Source organism: Sinocyclocheilus rhinocerous, unplaced genomic scaffold (assembly GCF_001515625.1).
Source record: "Sinocyclocheilus rhinocerous isolate Xijiao unplaced genomic scaffold, SAMN03320098_v1.1 scaffold605, whole genome shotgun sequence".
NCBI classification, from domain to species: domain Eukaryota; kingdom Metazoa; phylum Chordata; class Actinopteri; order Cypriniformes; family Cyprinidae; genus Sinocyclocheilus; species Sinocyclocheilus rhinocerous.
Window position 1 is genome coordinate 517,129 of NW_015661612.1, and position 5,781 is coordinate 522,909.

A 5,781-nucleotide genomic window follows, 5' to 3' on the forward strand; every position below is an offset into this window, starting at 1 on the left:
TTTAAATCTCGATTATGGATTAACTTTAAACTTAATGGAGGTTTAAATAAAATAAAATGCACATGCAAATAAAATATGTAACTGATCGAACAAAAACAGTGGAGATCTGACAAAAACCGGTCTCAGAGGTGTTTATTCCAAATAAAAATGAAAATTAAAGCACATCGAGTTGGCAGAGTGCGAGGGTCGTGGCGGGATGCAGCAGCAGTCACGGTGATGATGAGGCGAGTTCCAGTGATCGCGGTCGCGCCTCTCGTTTCTCATGCCCGCTCCGCGTCCCTACTGGGCGGAGATCAAACGGGCAGGGCAGCGCTTTTCACGAGCGGAGATCGCTACTAGACGAATCATGTCATTTTTTTTTTCTTATCTCGGTTCTTTTGTCGTAAGTTGTGTTATTACTCCAGTCGAGTCTCAAGTCTTCTTTAATTATGTCAAGTCGAGTCGCAAGTCATCAAATTTGGGACTCGAGTCCGAGTCAAGTCTCGAGTCGTGTGACTCGAGTACACACCCTTGCTATAACCATACACAGACACAAGCGTACTCCATCATGGTTTGTGCGTGGGCACCATTAGTGTTTCTGTGTGGATGTGTTTACATACTGATGCATATTTATGATTACTGCTAGAAAAATCTATATCGGGAAAGTTGTTTAAAGTTACTACTAGGTAAATTAAAGCAGCCACAAGAGATCTGTAGGTGGTTTTGGATTGTTTTGAAAGCCCCATTTAATTTAGTAAGTATTCAACCAATAAATCATATTGTTATTGAAACAAATAGTTATTCTGGAATTCAAGTATTCCTTCAAATCTTTCTTTGTTTTCTCTTTAGCAAGTGTTTTATGAGAGCTGTTTATCTGATTACCTTTGCTTGCTTACTCGTTTTTTATTTCAAGTAAATCTCTATGAAGACAATCTATTTCATTTAAACTTCAAATTTTCCATATTATTGTGACTTCTTATGTCTTCACTCAGGATTCAGTCTCATAATATAAAGTGATGCTTCTAGTTTGAGACAATTTATGTCTATATGCTACTCTGTTCATGTTGCCTCTGAATATGGGCCTTATCTTCATTCAGGATAATTTCTTGTTAGAGAGCTATTATTAATACAGCAACTTTAGCATATATTAATTTAGCATTATTTAACGGAGTAAAAGAGAAGAGACAGGGAGCGGCGAAGACAGAAGGAATCGTTCAGGTTGGAATAAATAGGATGTGATATGAAAGTTTATTATGCATTGCATAGTTGGGATAGATGACGGTTTCTAATTCAGACAAACAAACACACACATACACACCAGAAAAGTCCATTTCTTTTCTCCACTCCTTTCTGCACACTTGCAAGCAAGCAATGCATATGGAGACCTGATACAGCATATTTTCTTTTTCTGACCAGAAGGAGTGCGCACAAAACCACTGTCTTTCATGCTTTATAGATGACTTTAGAGCTCACACAAAAAGTTTGCTACTCTTTCAAAGACCTTGAGACTCTTTGAAAACTTTGAGCCTATGTTTTTTCATTCTAAGTTTCTTCCTAGTTATGAACTGAATATAATTTTAAGAGTCTGGCTTTACTGCTACTTTGCATTCTATACCAATTAGCGTCTTTAACACTTTGAAGAATTAATATTAATTACAAAATGTATGTATTTTTGTATCTATTTATAAATGTCTGGAACAGTCTGGAAACTGAACAATTATCTTTAAAGATATTTCATTTAGACACTTAAAAGTTATTTTAACCTTATGTAGTCATGTTAATTGTTATGTTAAGTAATTAAAAAAAGGTTTCCAGAGTTTTTAGGTCACTTGACATTGACATTTTTAATAATGTATCCCGCTGTCCTAACTTGAACCTCATTCCTGGTGCTGTTTCATTATTGATTACAAGTCTTAGTTGTACAGTTTTACTTTTAAAAGTGTGTGAGTTTTTTTTTAGTTTCTCTATGAAGAAAGTGTGTGTGTGTGTTTGTTGTACGGCTGAAGTTGCTGGGACCCAGTGGGACATGGTGAAACTTCTGATCTGAAGTAACTGCTAGTCCTCTCTAATGACTAAGACACCTCTCTCATCTCCACCTCTCTCTCTTCGATCTTTCTGCTTGATCTCTTTCTAGCTTTTCTCTTTCACTCTTGTTTCTTTCCCTATAGAGTCACGAGTCTTCCTACTTGAACTTACACTGAAACTGTGCTTTGCATACTCAGATATTCTGTATATACTGTAACAGTCCAGTGTCCATGGGCAGTTGCAGGAAATAGAATGCCTAATACAAAAAAAAACCACACATTTTATTATTCGCAAGAAACACTGATTGATGTTAGTCTATTTTATTTTGCATCAGGCAATGCATCCTGTGAATTGCAGGGCTGCCCTGACTAAATATGTCCAGTTCTGTCTCATTGACTGGACTTTTGTTTACGAAGACTGTGTTTGTTGTGACTTAGTTGAAGATAGTATCAGCTTAATGATCAGTTTAATTCATGCCAAAATCCAGGTAAATCCTTTTCCCAGTATTGGACTAGGTGTGGCTTGTATCCAAGGCTAAATTTAAATGACTGTGATGGATTTGCATTACTATTGGACTTGTAAATGTGTGATGTATCTAAATTTTACCAGGGTTTTGTTCATTTTATTTTACATGCTATTTGAAGAGCGCCACAAAAAGCACCTGCAACACTGAACCAGCTTGATAAAGCTTTTGATACCTCAATTGGACCATCCAGCTTCTATCAGCCTTTTGTGTGCAACATCATTATCATATAAAGGACATTGCATGTTTATCTTCAGCACTAGAAGAGGTGCTTTCATGTTTAGTAAAGCAGAAATTACCACCCTGCTGGGGGGAACAACAGTTTAATCAGGCCTGAGGTGGTTCACTGGTCACACAGCTTGGCTCAGCTATTTATGCCGGTCCTTTTTGATGGTTTTAGAGGGGTTTTGGCTGAATAGCGAAACCTAATGCCAGCTTGAAGACCAGATAAACTGGTTTAAATTATCTTAGACTAGCTAACCACCTTAGGTTGGTTTAAGCTGTTAGAATTGCCAGTTCAGATCAGATTCATTGTTTAAGCCTGCTGCTTGTAAGTTTGTAAGAGCATGAGTGTTATTCTCTTGAGCCTGGTGTAACGACAGGCAAAAGCTTGCAGTCAAATGAAACTTTACAGAATAAAGGGATTTGCACAGGGATGTTTGTCACTTTAGAGCTGTTGCATTACTCTAGTGGTTAAGTTCGCTGTCTTTGTCTAATGTTCAGCCTCAATCGCTCCATTCTTTTGTTTTTCTTTCCTCCTTTTTGCATAAAACTGTCACATTGAACCCCCACATTCACTTTAGAAACTAGGGCACAAAAGTTCAAAGACGCTCATTGTTTAATAATTAATTACTTTAATAGAGAGTCGCATTAATGAAACAGAAATGTGCTTCTTATTCATTTACGCATTGCTGTAACATGAAAAAACATGACAAAAATACAAAGGAAACTCATATTAAAACAAACACTTCAGTGTATTCATGCCTCTGCTGAATAGTGTTTAAACTGTTAAATTGTTTAAATTTGAAGTAGCTGATCTATCTATATTTATAATTTTAGAGTGACCCAGAGGGAAAAAATAATGATGTTAATACTAGACTACTGTATGTTACCCCACAACTTTGTTCTGATTAATGATTTGACAAAAAACGTGCATGAGTTTCTGTTTCAGCTCAGTTTTTTGGCTAGAGAAACTAGCCTCAGACACCAAGGCCTCCCAAGCGTTTGAGCGATACATAATTGATACACTGATTTTAGTTGTAATGTTTTGTGTATTATAGTAAGGATACATGATCACACACATGCACAATTAGAGAAAATGACAACAAATTACATCAAGCTGTTGTTGCTAGATACAATGAGGTGTTTGTTTAGTTTGAACACATTACTGAAGGGTGCAGAAGTGATCTGTAAAATGAATAAATTAGTTCAAGTGGTGCATTTATATGTTTACACTACTGTTCAAAAGTTTTGGGGGAAGAATGAATAGTTTTCATTCAGAAAGGATGCATTAAATTGATCAAAAGTTACAGTAAAGCTATTTATAATGTTACAAAATATTTGTATTTCAAATAAATGCTGTTTTTAGATTTTTTAAAAACTTTTTAAATTAATTTTTTATTTTTATTTATTTTTTTATTTTTTTTATTTTAAACTTTCTATTCATCAAAGAATCCTAAAAAATATATATATATCATGGTTTCCACAAAAATATTAAGCAGCAAAATGTTTTCAACATTGATAATAATAAAAAATGTTTAGTGAGCACCAAATCAGTATATTAGAATGATTTCTGAAGAATCATGTGACACTGAAGACTGGAGTAATAATTCCTAAACATTCAGCTTTGCCATCACAGGAATAAATTACATTTAAAAATATATTCAAATAAATAAAAACAGTTATTTTGAATTCTAATAATTTTTCATAATATTACTGTTTTACTGTATTTTTGATCAAATAATTGGAGCCTTGGTGAGCATAAGAGACTCAAACACAGGACAAAATCTTACTGACCCCAAACTTTTCAGCGATATTTATGTTCAGTCTTACTCTAACTTTTTGTGTAGTCTTGACGTACTACAGTATGCCACATTTGAGGATTTGAATATATTTATGTGTGCTCATATTCCATCACGTCTGAATGCCTCAAGCAAATACAAATGAAGTGCCTTTCACATTTCTCTCCCAGGTGTCATGTTTTCTCTTTTCATATTGTGTTGACAGTTGTTGTATTGTTTGTATTATGTTACAGGTACAGGTCATAATTCTTAAATAGGGTTTAGAATAATTGGTTTTGGATCAGTGACTTTTTTGTGCATAGCAGTTTAGCATCATCACTCCTAATATCTAGAATGTCACTTGATCTCACCCCCACACACTAAATTAAATGCAAAGGTCACTCCTCAGTAAACTGGGGGAATTAAACTCTTTATTAAAGTGGGATTGTCGTTTTTGCAAAGGTTTCACTTAAGAAAACATCAGATGGTCCATTCAATATACTGTAGATAGACTGAGATAGACTATATGAAAGCCAATAAAAGTGCAGCATTTGGCATTTAATGATGGAATTAAATGTTATTTATTTATCTCAAGTGCTTCATTGATTGACAGTGCCCACAAATGTCCTTCTCCTAGGCATAAGGAGTTTAGCTCAGAGCGCAATCTGAGACTCTGGCTTTGTTCTCTGTAGAAACGCTGTCCTTCAGACTGATGATTTACTGAACACCCTACAGTATCTAGACTTAACAGGTTAGTGCTGAAAGTCTGGCCTTCATACAGTATATACAGGTAGACCTACTGTCAGGCTATTTCATGTGGCACAGAATTAGCTCCAACAAATCCCAAAGAACCCCCAGAACCGCTGTTGTTTGTGTTGTCGTTTCGTATCTGTGGGTTGCCTATTTCTCCTTGACTGCTGAAGTGAAGCCTTTGATTAAACAGAGCTGGTCTCATCACGCTCTAAAAATCATCTAATTAGTGTTAGGTTACCTTATCATGTCTAGATACAATCCAGTCTTTTCTTCTTGATTTTGTCCACTCTAATCATAGGTAATGTCCAAGTGAAAGTCCAAACATAGACTGGAGTGTTATAATGTATATTTGAATATATTTATGTTATATTTTTATTTTTTTGTGGTGACCCCAAGAGGACATTGTTGAGGTTAATAACCTTTTATAATTACAGTTTATTTGCATAATCTGATAACCCAAGCGCATTTGTTATATATATATATATATACGGTATATATATA

General features: G+C 35.1%; 1 protein-coding gene across 2 annotated transcripts in view; it reads left to right on the forward strand.

Annotated features, from left to right (window-relative positions):
* Nucleotides 1-5,781, forward strand: part of LOC107726465 (otoferlin-like) — a 65,312-nt gene that overhangs the window by 31,368 nt on the left and 28,163 nt on the right. The window lies entirely within an intron of this gene.